General features: G+C 35.0%; 1 protein-coding gene across 1 annotated transcript in view; it reads right to left on the bottom strand.

The window, feature by feature from the left end:
- LOC136832599 (serine/threonine-protein phosphatase 6 regulatory ankyrin repeat subunit B-like) overlaps positions 1 to 16,557 on the bottom strand; it is a 713,268-nt gene that overhangs the window by 646,835 nt on the left and 49,876 nt on the right. Inside the window, exon 3 of the mRNA XM_067093780.1 lies at positions 7,116 to 7,198. The gene's annotated coding sequence lies outside the window, so the exon portion shown is untranslated. The remainder of the gene's footprint in view (positions 1 to 7,115; positions 7,199 to 16,557) is intronic.

Genomic DNA, 16,557 nt, shown 5'->3' with positions numbered 1-16,557 from the left:
AACTGAATCACCTTTCATTTTCCTTCAACAGCTAGGCTAATTAGTATTCTTCGGGGGAGAGAGGAAAAACGCAAACACGGAAGAACTGAGGACGTGGTCGTTGCTATAACCACTTACCCATCATGCAAGGAGATGGGGTAAGCCAAAGGAACGATAGAATAAGAAAAGTAAATTAACGGGAAGCAGGTAAAAACTGCTCTTTTTTTCTGAACATACATTGGTCAAAGTTTACTAATGCTAATGGATAAAAGAGATGGAGCCAATCAATGTAATACATACGCTGTATATATAACCTATTGAACAGGCAACGTGAATATCATAAATAAAGATAAAATCCGTTTCCTTCATTGGTTTTACTTTATTTAACAACTATATATGATACATATAAGTTTTAATATTATATATCATAATAAGACTATACTAATATCATTTTACTAAAATTCACGCCAATAAACATCAGTTTCTAATGAAAATATTTACTATGGTTCCAAATGCAATATTCAAAGTGCAATATTCAGACACTTTCAAAATCATGAGAAGTTAACAGTTCACTTCAACATTTATTAAGATAATTCAAAGCCATAATTTTACTTTGGATTTAATTGACAATAAAAAGAAATCTCATTAGTACGTAACCACGGATATACTTGACATTACATTTCGGAAACAGAGCTGGAGTTATAATTATCTCAAACACGGAAGAAACTACAGATGGTTCCACTATTCCGTGTCTTCCTCGGAGATTGTACAACAATAAATCTTTGATGCCATCAATTTTGATGATAGGAGATGGGGCTATAAAATCCGGTAATGGAACGTATCTTAGAAAGTTTTAAAAAATGTGAAACAAAAGAAAACGAAAATACAGAATAAGAAAGGAAAATAAATTAACGGGAATATCGTTTGGTAGGTCAACCTAGCTAAAAGATTAATCGTTCCTGCTACTAAGTTCGCTCCTAATCTATAGGAAATAATTGTTAACGAACAAATGTTCCTTTCCTTTTAAGCAAGTTATGAATTGCTGCTAGACCGTGATTGAGGAGAAAATAACTATGTGTATCTAACATATATTGTTCGTTTTAACCTTTTTTTAACTTGATTTCTTATGAAATACGTTACATCTGTGGTCAGAAAGAGGCTTTATGATTTGGTTGGATTATATTCGATAATTAACGATTTTCTACGAAGTACGAACAATGTAAATTAGCGTACTTCTAACTGTTAATGAAGCAATCAATGAAACTTTAAGATTCTGGTCAACAAGAACATGGTAAATGTTATTCACTCCGTCATGACCAGGTGAATTTTACCTCTTTTAAATGATGGGTGAACGGCTAAAAATACATTTGTGTACTGTGAGAGCTGGTAACTACACTAAGAGCGAGGTGCTAGTATGATGTGCCATTTAGCAAACTTCTTCACCCCCTCTCTCTCTCTCTCTCTCTCTCTCTCTCTCTCTCTCTCTCTCTCTCTCTCTCGCGATCGATCGATCGTGCATGCATAAATTATTTTCCCTCCTTTTACGTGGCTAAACAGAAAATTAAATCAGAAATACTAATTAAGTCAGCTATACTAATTAAGTGTCATTCAATACTAGGAGCCTTTACGGCTTCAATAGTTATATTCTGAATAAATTTCGTGGGTAATCTTCAGCAGGCTATGAATTATGAGATGATTTGTGGGACTGCTGCATTAACTGGTACGGCTATTTTCATTCTCTTCAATTCCAGTTTTAATATCGTCGTTGTTGTTATACTAGCTTTCCACAGAAACACAATGAACACCTTCTAGAAATGAACTTTACTTTAATTGCTCATGAAAAGTTAAAACAAGACGTACAGATATCATTTTCGAAAGTACTAATGCTGAAAATTAAATAACATTCTATTTAGCGTTCATCATCAAATGCATTAGACAACATAAAGCCGGTTACTTCAAAGACATTCTCTTGAATAACCAGGCAATGACCTACGATAAAAAAAAAAAGCAAAAACATCAAGATACATTGTAATAAAACTGTAACAGAACCCGACACTTGTTTTATCGTCTTATTGTATCAGAAAGCTCCCACAGCGACCTACTAATGTGGACATTTGTCTTTGATGTGCGTGTTAATTTAAAAAAAAAAAAAAAAAAATCATAATTACCTGTATTAAGAAACATCTCAATTCGTCGTTCCAAAGATCCTTGAGAGCGTGTTATCCACAAACAGGGTCATGAATTAACCTTTAATAAAACGGTTGTGTAGCCTCATCCCTGTCAAGAAGCGGAAATGATGAGAAAACCAACAACCACGCTAATCAAACACGAAAACAAAACGAAGCAAGTTCGCCGAAGGTTCAGGGCAATCGAGCTTTCTGTACAGCGTATAATTAAGGCCACCGAAAATAGATCTATCTTTCGGTGGTCTCGGTATAATGCGCTATGAGCCGCGGTCCACGAATCTTTAACCACGGCCCGTGGTGGCCTGTCCCATATCGTTGCCAGATGCAAGATTATGGCTCACTTTAACCTTAAATATAATAAAAACTACAGAGGCTAGAGGGCTGCAATTTGGTATGCTTGATGATTGGAGGGTGGTTGATCAACATACCAATTTGCAGCCTTCTAGCCTCAGTAGTTTTTAAGATCTGAGGGCGGACGGACAGAGAAAGCCGGCACAATAGTTTTCTTTTACAGAAAACTAAAACGAAAACAAAACAATAAATACCCGGAATTAAACTTTACCCCATTGATAATTTAAGCTATATTTTCCTTTAGCATTCTTATTGCTAAAAATAATAATCCACCACTAAAATATTTCCACACACAAACTGGAATGAAACTATGGTTTTGTATCTGGCTATGAGGTGAAGTACATAGGAACGAAGTACAGTGAAAGCATGCATCAGTGCAGCTTCTGATCGAAAGGTCACAGTAAAACCCTTCAGTATCGTCAACAGTGAACAGCTCAAGTATAAGTGGAGAAGTCACTTATCTCAATGAGAATATAGCCAGAATTAACTGCTGAATAACTGGGTAAAATGTCTACATTTGTGGCTTTCAACAAATCCCTCATTTTATTTTGGGCTCAAGAGATTTTATCATAAAATCAATAGCAATAGAAGCGAAAATAAACATTAATTTCTATCCCGTTACAAAATATAATTGGCTCGCTCTTTTATATCTAACTAGTTACATCCATGACGCCCTTGACACTGGATAAAACCGAAACTGCTAAAAATGAGCACCATCATTTTGCTATGGATCCAGTTGAACCGGATTTCCATACAACGTGCATACTGCTCCCCCAAAATATTCTGCCAATGACGGAATGTTCATGGAAAATATTATAATTTTTTTTTTTAATCCACACGGGTACTCGAAATTAAGTTAACGACACCACCCAACACCCACCCCACTTCTCTCAGAAGGTTTGGCGTCAAATTACCGTATTATAGTTTAATAAAATGTTTCTCTCAAGTAACTGTTCCTACTCACGCCACCCCCCCCCAAAAAAAAAAAGATAAAATAAATAAAAGATACTGTAATTGAAGTCTGACCCCTTTTCGCTCTCTAAAACAATATTTCCCTATATTCAGGTTAAGACGCGGGAAAGATCAGGGGTATCTTATCGGAAAGCAAAACTTCTGTCGTTTTACCATTGCAAGGAGGCGCACATCAACTAATCTACAAACGAAGATTTGAAGAACTTTCCAAATTTGCTTCATCGGATTGAAGTAAACAGACCACTTTCTTAAGGTATCTGGTGAACCCCGTTATTCCGGATATCGGTAATGGCCGTTCAATAAGAAGTAAGCAGCGAATAACGGTTGTCGGGTACGTTTAGCGCCGAGATTTCCCAGAGATGAAAAAGGACTGGTATGTGAAGGAGAACTGCCAATATTTCTTGTTTCTTTTACAAAAATTTCTAGCACGCATTTACACAACCGTGGTTTTGTTATATAATCTATCACCATCAGTACAATATACAAGGAAACAAAATCGGAAATTTAAACGGATTCAGATTTTCAAACGCTTTTTTCCAACACCAATATTCTACTCCCGTTTAAACGAACGTGTAAAACTACAGTGAATGAAATATCAGAGCGTATAAATAAACTGCCTTAGTGACAATACATAAACTGGGATTGAGTGTAGCGTTTCTCCATGTAAAAGGAATAGGGGGATAATTTCAGTTTAATAAGTTACAGTCCACAAAAAATTATGGAGATTCCAAAGTGAACAATATTTTCATTTCCTATAACCCACCAAGAGGACTGTTGGATAATTTCAGTGAGACAAAATAATTAGGATATTTAGCTAAAAATTAAAATTTATGGAGCAAGGATAGTGAACGGGTCCTTTACTAACACGTCAATGGAGTGACAGAATCATCCAAAACAGGAGAAACGGAAACGGTTATCATTATCATTATTATACAGTTCTTCCAACACAATGAGTTAATATTCGTAAATCTCACAGAGTTGGCTCAAAGATTTGTTCTCAGCAAAGATATTTGATATGTAATAAACTACAACTCTAAAATTTCAACAACTGGACTGACCAAAAATGTTGTAGGGGCCTAAATTTTCTGTGAATTATCTGTTTCCAGTACTTGATATTCGCTCTTGGCCGTAAACTGGAAAATCTTGTAACGACTTCTAATTGTAAGAGCTGTTCACTGCTCTCTAATCTCTGGGACTGGATTGTGGGTGTTATTCATCAAATCAAACAAATGTGGTCGGTTTGAAAACGAAATTGTACTAAATCGGACACTCTTTTTGGAAAAAAAAGAAACGCAGACAAAACGTATACATTAATTTTAATCGAAAATTATCTAAATCACTAGAAAAAGTCAGAAATAACATCGAACGCACTGAAAATAAGCTTCAAGTTTTATTCCACTATTCCTTCTGCTACAAGGTGCGTGAAAATGGAAGCTTTCTACACAAGGAACTCTCTACAACTATTTTTTATCTGATGTCGACTCTTCATGCATGAAATTCAAATAAGCCCAATGGTGCATTCCTCTACACGACAACATTATCCAATCACCAAAATGCTATTTGAACCCATTCAGACTGCTCACTGTTCAGTGCATAATCACAGAGTAATATTTCATCAAAAAAGAGATAAAAGTATGGTATTTTTGATAGATTTGGTGCCCCCATCTCGCTGGAATCTTCAAAAGAAACAAAAAATAAAAAACCCTTACGAAACAATCTGGAATAAACTGAAAATAGACCTATCTTTCGGTGGTCTCGATATAATGCTGTATGAGCCGCGGCCCATGAAACTTTAACCACGGCCCGGTGGTGGCCTGGCCTATATCGTTGCCAAAAGCACGATTATGGCTAACTTTAACCTTAAGTAAAAAAAAAAATTCTGAGGCTAGAGGGCTGCAATTTGGCATGTTTGATGATTGGAAGGTGGATGATCAACATACCAATTTGCAGCCCTCTCGCCTCAGTAGTTTTAAGACCTGAAGGCGGACAGAATAAAGTGCGGACGGACAGACAAAACCGTCACAATAATCTTCTTTTCAGAAAACTAAAAAGGAGGCCATGAGATTGAGACATCACCCTTGGATCAACACAAAGAAAGCCTTCTAACTGTACATAAAACCATGATGTAAACTTATACAAGGATAACTTTCCTCTTTAATCAAAGGTCATCAGTCACTGAAATGACATGCAAAACAAGGATCTGTAACAAACAGAAAAAAAACAAAACAAAATGCTAATACGAAATCAAAAGTCATGAAAATTTTATGCCAAAAGAGAAAATATTGAGTTGGACAAATAACAGCATATCTTCTCCATGTGGATAATAAGGTCAATTTGCGTCTCCCTGTGATTTATTCCCTTAGAAAAAGCTAACGAAAATGTGACAATAAAAAATTCTTTGACTTTTCTACAGTTATTTGCAACCTCAAGAAAAACTTCATGAAACATAAGGAGGTAATGCTTTCGATTTTTCCTCTCTTCCACACGAGTGTCTCTGTACAAAATGAAGCACATTTTGGGAAAGTTCACTGTAGATTTATCGATTGCCGGCATAAAAGTGTGTCTGCAAAAACCGGACCAGTGCCCTATATTCGCATCATAAAGAAAACGAGAAAATACTGTGGAAGCAAATCTTTCTGAGTCGTTGCAAGAAGCCTTTTTCCTGCACTTTGATAATTCGATACAATGGCAGTTTCTGTCCCTTTACTTTCGGATAAAGGAATACATCGTATCTTCTCTCTCTCTCTCTCTCTCTCTCTCTCTCTCTCTCTCTCTCTCTCTCCATTCTTTACTTTTTTTTCACTCGCACGCGAGACTAGAAAGTTCATCTTTACGATATGAATCTCTCTGTCTCTCTCTTTCTCTCTCTCCCTCACACACACACACATACACACACACGCATATACACACACATTTCCAGTGATCCTTTGAAAGATATTGAACACATTAAATTTCCCCAACAACAAAAAGACAAATGCACAAATGCACAAGCTAACTGTCCTTTTGAAGATTAATGCTGAGGTAAAAATTTCCAAAGCTAATTCTCCTAAAACGGAAAATCAGAAAAAAAATCTTTGCTAGCAAAACAAAAGCACTTGATGATACAGTTTTTCCCACTGTATAAGCAGCAATTTCAGACAATTCTCCAAGGACTACTGATACATCATGGATATTACAAGGAAAATGCAAAAATTTTCGAAGCACTATCACGAGGAATACTTGTACTATGAAGGTCTGAAACTAGACAAAGACCGTTTTGACGTCCTGACCTTTAATATATGCATATCGCATCGATTTATTATGAGGAAAAGTCTTCCTTGAGTACTTGAACTTGAATCCTAAACTAGAAATAATTACACGTCTCTCCAAAAGATTCGAAAAGGCAAAGTTTGCGGATTGTCTGGATGAGATCTGAGCGAATCGCATGAGGGAAATAAGCCAAGCGGTGAAGTTCATGCTTGGGCTACTTTTTGGGGAGAAATCAGTCATGAAAAAAGTTACAAAAACTGTTCATGCCAATATGGAATCTAATCACGAACAGAAAATAAATCATGAAAAATAATTACCCTAAAGAGAATCATACTTCAACCAACTAATAAGATATTTAATATCGACAGCCAAACCTACCTTTCTGTCTTAGCGGTGGCTGCTGGTGTACAGACGATGGGTGTCTTTAGAAGCAGTTTTCCTTTCAAAGTTTCTACAAAATCCTGAATCAAAGAAGAAAGAGAACAATAAGCAACAAGTTAACTAAAAGAAGTGTTTCTGAAATAAGCAAAGTATTAAATAAAAAACAATCAACTGCAGCTTTATAAACATCTATTGATTAGCAATGATAATGCAGAACCAAAATAAATAAATACGTAAATAAATAAATAAATTATCAGCAAGACCGAACATAAAAAATAAAATGGAATCATTTGGTGTTATTCAATATTCTAGCAAGGGCAAATATGATTATATATAGCTCACGCATTGTGAAAATAAGTAAATCTGTATACCGATAATTCCAGGACAACACCATTGAGTCAAAAAGTACATGAATCATTATCAATTTTTAATTAAAATTATCACTGTTATGGAATGCTTTCGTTTCGACAGCGTCTAGAAGTGGAACCCTTACATTATCACATATATATATATATATTTGGTTTTCATGAGAAGTTCAGACACTTTTTCTTGAAAGAAATTCACGGGGTATCTTGTTCTCTGCAAAATTAGGATCATGAGTTCAAGGCGTTTCCTTGAAGCCTTTCACAGTCAATGAAATTCCAGGCACTTCTCCCAATCAAAATTTAAGCCGGTTTTCAATAAATTATGTAACATGTTAGCATATTAGACTTCTCTCACAAAAATACATACATTGTTTTCATACATGAACTCGCTGATCAAGGGCAATCAGGACCTTAAGTGGATAATTTCCCTGTGAACGCCAAGACTAAACGTTACAAGTCTTCAAGAAGTAGAATTTAAGAAGAGACAACATGAACATATTAGCTATATAGTCGTTATTGAAAAAATATCTATTATTATTACTATTATTATCATTATTATTATTCAGAAGATGAATCCTATTCATATGGAGCAAGACCACATGGGCCATTGACCTGAAATTCGAGCTTCCAAAGAGTATGGTGTTCATTCGAAATAAGTAACAGAAGGTAATGGATACAGAGAGAGATCAGTTATTAGAAAAAAACAGATAAATTAACAAATTAATAAATAAATATATAAATAAAAGGGGAGGGGACAAACAATGTGTTTAATGGGCTCTTCCTAGATAGATTCAGGTTTACTGTAGGTCTACATAACCTTTATTAATCATCCCCTTGGAAGCACATCGAGGTGACTGACCTAGTACAGGAAAACCAACTCTGATACTGTCATAAAGTCGATCATTTGGATGAAAGCTACGACTTGGGACACATGACAAGAAAAGTCTGAGCTATTAAAATCAATATCAATAACAATTTTCTATTGCTGTTCACCAAAATAACCATTAATATCAATTCTGTGATCACCATTCTATTAATTTACACATAAATAACCTTCAGTTGCTCCCATATGTAACATCACCTCACTTCCAGGAAATACTAACAGAAGGTGTTTTATTTCGTAGAAACTTTTAGGGTGATATGGTTACGTTATGTTACAGATGTATGCATGTATGTGCATGTGTGTATATATATATATGTGTGTATATATATATATATATATATATATATATATATATATATATATATATATATATATATATATATATATATATATATATATATAAACCAGAAGCTCATGTTACACCCACAAATACATATACATATATAAGTCTATATATATACATCCATATAAATTAATTATATATATATATATATATATATATATATATATATATATATATATATATATATATATATATATATTATATATGTATATATAATATATATATATATCATTAATATGTTTAACACGAGCACCATTTTAGTTTATCAACTTCCAAATTAGGACTATTAAAACACTCATACACGGTTCAAAATACAGACCGTAACAATATTCAATCATGAATGTAATACAAAATAACATGAAAATGAACAGCTCTCTATTAACCTATTCAAAGGCTCTAAAATTTACAATTTTCAGAAGGAATGACGATAATTCTCGATGTAATACGGAAAAAATACACTTCCCTCGCATGTAATCACATTCATATTTGTCGGTGGTATTACGTTTCATGGCGAAATAAAACTACTTCAAGGCCCGTTTATGAAAATACCAACAGTGCGGCAATTAGTAAATATACAAATTAAATTTAATTATTCCCTGTCTACCACAGCGATTGAATATGATTAATTTTTGATGATAACAACTTCAACACCCGTTTATAATACCAGTGATTCGGTAATTAGTTAATTTACACATTAATGTAATTATTCCCCGTCTACCATCGCGACTGAAAAGAAATCATTTCTGGTGATAAGTTTTAGTATAAAAAGAACTGGTCCATGTTTTGCAATGAATTACATAAAAAAAGTTTTATACATTACAATCCTGAATTTTTGTAGTTTAGAATGCATTTCTAGAAAGAATTTCAGAATACTTTTATTGAGTAATATTTTCTCTTTACATCGTCAATTTAATCCTTCTGACATATTTGGTCATTTATTTTCCCTACACCAACAAAAGCTTCATAACAAAAGAATCATCTCAATTTTTTTTTTCTTCATCTTTTCCTGTCATTTATACGAGCGTGTCTGCGTCTGAAATCTCACACCCTTCGCTATGTATCTTATTTCTTTACCCATTTCCCATTCCTAAAGTGCGTGTAAAAACACACTGAACCTTACCGCAGTGTGTCCTGTGTGCGCGCGTCAGAAAGAGAAAGAAAACACTGTGGAATCAAGTCCTTCTATGAGGCGTTGGAAGAATCCTTTTTCGTGCGCTTTGATAATTTGATACAATGGCAGTTTCTGTCCCTTTGCTTTCAGATAATGGAACGCTTCCTATCCTCTCTCTCTCTCTCTCTCTCTCTCTCTCTCTTCTTTTATTTCTACGTTCATTTCCTCCATTCCTCCTTCCGACGAAAAAGTTCCTTTCATCGCTTTCCGGTTAGGATCGCTCTCTCTCTCTCACTCATTTCTGTTGTCCCTTTGAAAGATATCGAACGAATTAGACATCTGAATTCGGAAAGAAACACACACACGAGCACATCCACAGAAAGATTTACTGTTCCTCGGTAAGCATTATTACTACTGGGATAGTACCGGGTATTATCGGTCTGTTCATAAATAATAATGAGCTACAGATTTTTTAAAGGCTCAATCTTCACCTGCTAAGGAATAAACTTTTCCCTTTTTACATTTATAAACGTAAATTAAACAGTTTGCTTCGATCAGACCTCTGTGAAAAATGAAACGGACAGACGTAAAGCCTTATGTGTAAAAGTCCAATTATATTTTCGAAAACAGATTAACTAAGGCTTCTCATATCAATCTGGAATGTAATCAGAAATGAAATAAGGGATTATGTAAGCTATTCGCATTCTAATTAATCATCCATACCTAGCACTATGTCAGAGGATGCTGGTATACAAAAGGAAGGATGGACATTCTCTGAAACCAACTACTTCTCTACAAGTTTTGAAAGGAAACCCTAAATGAAAGAAAAAGATAAGGTAATAAGCAAAACCTTTACTACAAGTGTCTATTGTGTTTGTTTAAGCATAGGAAATACACATCAAAACAAGTAAAAAATTCGCCGAAGTTTCTCCGGCGCATTCGAGTTTTTCTGTACAGCCGCCACAGCGTATAATCAAGGCCACCGAAAATAGGTGGTGGCCTATCCTATATCGTTGCCAGGAGCACGATCATGGCTAACTTTAACCTTAAATAAAATAAAAACTACTGGCGCTCGAGGGCTGCAATTTGGTATGTTTGATGATTGGAGGGTGGCTGATCAACATACCATTTTGTAACCCCCTAGCCTCAGTAGTTTTTAAGATTTGAGGACGGACAGAAAAAGTGCGGACGGACAAACAAAAAACCATCTCAATAGTTTTCTTTTACAGACAACTAAATGCGCGAACAAGAACTCAGAGAATGTTTGAGGATGCTGGAATTCTGATACATTAAACAAAACGCACACACACACACACACACACACACACACACACACACATATATATATATATATATATATATATATATATATATATATATATATATATATATATATATATATATATATATATATATATATATATATATATATATATACATATTAATCGCAAATAACCATTAATATCAAGCTGCAATATTCCTTATGTTTTAAGAGCAACATTCTTCTTCCCGTTCGGAAGGAAAGACTGATCAACTTATCATAAGTTGGCCATTTCGTTCGACCTTAAAAGTGACTTGTGCCGCCATCAGTTTCCAGACTATCCTTCGGAGTCCTTTCGGTTCCGAGTAGATAAAACCTCTAATCGAACCCTCACTCTGAATGCGGTGGTGAACATCAAACGTTACTGTTCGTGATCACTTAATTGGGAGTTTGCAGAACGTGTTATGAAAATATATATCACGAGTAAAATGTTATAGTACTGTTATTGACATTCAAATGTCACTGAAGTTTCCGGAGCTGGTAATCATGAATGTTTGAGAATATAAAATACTACTACTATCGATGGAGAAAAATATAACTGGACCGCAAACTTAAGCAATAAAAATGGGGCATTACCATATCAATAAAAGATAATATTCATAGTAAAATAGCAGCAATGGCTTAATGGCAGTTTTAAGGATAAAACCGCTACGGAAGCTGGAAGAACGCCATGACGGGTGTTTTCCAACTGAGGGTCAAGATGTTCCAGGTATCGATAAATATGTGTACGAGAAAATGCAATTATGAAGGGGAAGACTTCCGGAACGTTATCAGTAAGGCAATAACCACTTCTGCTCCGAGAAGCTGAATAGTTTGAAAAGCCAGTAGACGTCTAGAGAAATATTTGCCGATGAAGAAAAGGCAGAGAGCCACGTGCTCTTCCACGATAACTGGTGACATTTATGATTAGGCTTCTAAGTTACAAACATACTGTTCATTCCTAGTAATGAAGGGAAGTGTTGAAAAGATATTCTCTGTTTTGGATAGGACAGTAGAACCACTATTTTTGCACTGGTAAAGAATTTTTATTTTCACCGCCTGACATTTTTCACACACACACACACACACACTACTATGTATGTATATGTATATACAGTATGTATGTATGTGTATATGTATACACTGTATATATGTGTATATGCATGTGTGTGTATGAAGATGGAACAAAGAATGTTAATTTGGATGGAAGGTAAATATAACCGATAACAGTAGGATGACAGAAATGAGAAACAGAATAAGTGGAGCAATGAAAGTTGAAGGGTGCTTATAAGAGATGAGAAAGACTCGAAATGGCTATGGAAGCCAAGGTGGGAATGTAATGGGGGATTACTGAGCTAATTATTCTTTACAAAAGTGAAGTGGGAATGTTAGAACCAAATGTAAAGATACGCAGAAGCAGTGAAAAGGTTAGCATAGGCGACAGTATGGATCAGAGAGCTTCCAGATGGTTTAATCATGTGGAGAGAAGGGGGGACTGCAAATTGGTAAAAAGATAATATAGGCTATTTGGAGATCGGAGAGAGAGAGAGAGAGAGAGAGAGAGAGAGAGAGAGAGAGAGAGAGAGAGAGAGAGAGAGAGAGGAGGGCTTATAAAATACTAGATACACTGAATGAGTGACACTGGAAATGTAAGATCGTCGTACCTAGTAGGCTCCAGAATGCATGCAAGCAAGAGGTGGATCCACAATGTTGGTAGTGAGGTATGGCGTGCACCTGATGAACCTAAGTGTGAACCAGTTGTTGTTGTTGTGTTGTGAATGTACTTAGAGGAGTCATTCCCTATTTACCAGTTAAAGTATGACTGTAACAGCGACTGCCGTTTTGCTACTCTCTGGATCCATTCACTGTTAGAGGCAACATAGAGTACATACATACATACATACATACATACATACATACATACATACACATACAAACATACACATATATATACATAATAATATATATATATATATATATATATATATATATATATATATATATATATATATATATATAGATATATATATATATATATATATATATATATATATATATATAAAATATATATATATATATATATATACATATACATAAAAATATATATATATCTATACATATATCTATATTATATACACAATGTATATATGTATGTGTGTGTATATATACATATATTGCATCAAACACAAAAACGAAAATAAGTTCTTTAAATCTCAGCTGAGCCGAAAAGACCACCCAGCGTGCATCAAGAAGTTAATAGTGATGACTGTCGGTCTGGAAATCTTTCGATTTAGCCTCTGAAAGTGGAAGCCCCAAAGTATCATAAATCTGATTTCCATGCGATCTCCTGCAACTTGGGTCCCGAAAGGAATTCAAGAGGTATCTGCTTTTCTGAAAAATTAGGCTCTCAGAGTCACGCACGAATTCCGGAGAAGTCTTTGATTCCCAAGGGTGATTCTTGCTACTTTCATCCACCAAAACGTCAAGTTTTTCATTTTGCAGACTATTATCTTATGACATATGTATTAGCCATTTCCATTTCGGTAGGAGTTCAACTTAAAATCTATACTGCTGACTCCATATAAGATAATTAGATTACATTTGGTATAACGGTACCACGAAGCCTTATTGGAATTACCTGCGAATTTTAAGCTTAACGAAAAAATTCCTATTCAAATATCTGCGATTTTTAAGCATAAAGAAAAAATTCCTATTTAAATATCTGCGATTTTTAAGCTTAAAGATAAGAACTTCCTATTCAAGCAGGGATTGCTGGGATGTACAATACCTTCTGTTGCAATTTCTCCTTTTTGTGTGTCATTTTAAATATCTTTTACCAAAACGAAAGTTGGACTCCCTCTGGGAACACAAAAGGAATCAGTTGAAATCAATTAGAACTTCCTTTGTATACTTGAGAAAAACACTGGTAGCAAATTATGAATACTCGAGGGTATCCGAAAAGCAATTATTCAACTTAACGCTTTCAACCCTCAAGAACTCAAAATTCCTCTCACATCAATTTTATAAAATGAGGAGATAATGCACCATTTCGACCATGAAAGTCTGGAACTCTTACTGATACAATAATATTAGGTATCAAATCGCCATAAATTTGCAGTACGATGCATTTATTTTCTCCTGGGGATACAAAAGTCTTAAAGAGAGAGCTTCACGTTGTAAGTGCAATGGATGCACGGATTTCCAGTAAGGAGTAAGCCGCCTGAGGAAAGGTGTACAATAGAACTGTTCAAGGTTACTTGCGAGGAAAAGCGAGGAGTACAGCAGAAATATAAAAAAAAAACTATAAGCGAATATGGACCTTGAAATGCGCGAGAATCAGTGTAGGCACACCACGCCTTCAGTATCGACACGAAGAGGGAAATTATAATGCTGGATACAACGAGAAGCTGAATTTGAATCAGGCATTAGGAACACAAGGAAGGTACGCGCGAAGCGGTAGAGAATGCTATACTATGAAAGTCCAGGACTGTTCATCAGATGGCTTGTGACAGGACAGGTTGGTATGTAACTTGGCTAAAAATTTGCACAGCGGTGGAGACTGGGCTCTTGTCTGCTAGCTGTACAGCAATGCTTTTTTTTTTTTTTTAGACAGAGAGAAATACTGCAATGCTTTCACTAAAAGGATGTGATTTTCATAAGAAAAAAGAGAAAATATATAACGTCCAAAATTGATACTAAAGGTAACTTGCTCTATCCCTAACTCTTTCATCATTTCCCAGATACAAAAGAAGTAAACAGCCACAATAAACAATTGTCAGACATCAACATCTATCTGTTTCACAGAACAACATTCGCTTTCCTATCATCATTCCGTTGTTTGATTCTTATACAATTTCCTGTTGTTTTCCCTAATTTTTCTCTCCTTTTTTCCAAGTGACATTTCATCCTCGTAGCCTATCTACTAACCCCCTCCCCCCAGCCTTGACCCTTTACCCCCCACACCATATTGGGCTTCCTCGCTCTGTAAACGTCTTTTAAGACAAAATTTATCTATCCCGTCCACTCCCCGAACGCAGGAAAATAAATCATCCCTTGACACAAGATCTGATGGTAAACATGGAATCATATTAGGTGATCTTACCCACTACCCTGGTTTGCCTCTTCCCTCCGTAGTCCGTATTTCTCACTTTTTTAATTGCCTTAGTCCATTACTATCTCAGTTCCTTTTCTCCCTTTCCGCCTGTCTGTCCTATAAAGCTTAGAAAGTACTTATTATCCTACATTTCTTTTTAAGTAGAGTTTTATCGTTGTTTATATTCACTTATCTTATTCACTTTGTGTACTTTGTAACTTGGCTACTTATAACTTCCTGCTGTTATTTTTAAAGAATTTTTAAAACGGCATATTTTGTAACTTTCCTATTAAGAACTTCCTATGATCATTTTTAAGGAATTTTTAAAACTAAGTTTTCCCATTTACGGAACGATAATTTCTCTTCCCACTAAAGTCTGATCTAGTGGTACCATTTAAAAAAAAAAAAAAAAGACATAAAATACGACTAACACTTTCTCAATCTATTTAGTAGTGTATCTTTGGTAGGCAGACATTTCGTGCCCAGGTCAAGAGTTGGCCCAATTCATTCTATATATCGGAAAGGGAAAACGGAAGTAAGATAGAGAGAGAGAGGAGAGAGAGAGCTCTACACCAAAGAGAGATGAAAAGACCTTTTTCTTCAAAAGGCGGAATGAAAGGAAATAAAGAACGGAGAGAGAGAGAGAGAGAGAGAGAGAGAGAGAGAGAGAGAGAGAGAGAGAGAGAGAGCGTTCCATTATCTGAAAGCAAAGGGACAGAAACTGCCATTGTATCAAATTGTCAAAGTGTAGGAAAAAGGATACTTCTAACGACTCACAGACGGACTTTCTTCAATATTATTTTCTTTCTATTTCTGACGCGAATGTAGGGCTCCATAGTATGGTCCAGGGTGTTTTTACTCACACTTTCACAATGGAAAATGGATAAAAAAAAATAATATACATGGCACAGCATTTTCCACTTTCAGACACATGCACGCTCGTAGGCTATATGGAAAAGGAAGATACAAAATTTCAAATGATTCTTCTGGTATGAAGATTTTGTTGGGTTGGGAAAAGGTAAAAGACAGAATATGCCAGGAATATTCATAATATTTTTGTTAGCTTTCTATTTAAAAATTAAATTACAACAAAGTCAATCTTATCAATCATATGGAAAAAAGCAGGCCTATCTGTAACAGTCTTTTCTATACTTTGTGTATTTCAAAAGTAGATTACATTTAATTTTTATACGATTCAAAATTCCTACTCTACTTTTACAAGAAATCAAATCATTCTGCACTAATATTAAAGTGCCAATTCTGTTATTATAATCATATTTTACAGATATTTATACCTACATAAAATCGATAACCTTGAAACCCTGGTAACTGTAGGCAGAGGAC

This window comes from Macrobrachium rosenbergii, chromosome 50, assembly GCF_040412425.1.
Source record: "Macrobrachium rosenbergii isolate ZJJX-2024 chromosome 50, ASM4041242v1, whole genome shotgun sequence".
Taxonomy (NCBI): domain Eukaryota; kingdom Metazoa; phylum Arthropoda; class Malacostraca; order Decapoda; family Palaemonidae; genus Macrobrachium; species Macrobrachium rosenbergii.
The sequence above is the reverse complement of the archived record's forward strand: the minus strand, read 5'-3'. Positions and strand labels throughout refer to the sequence as shown.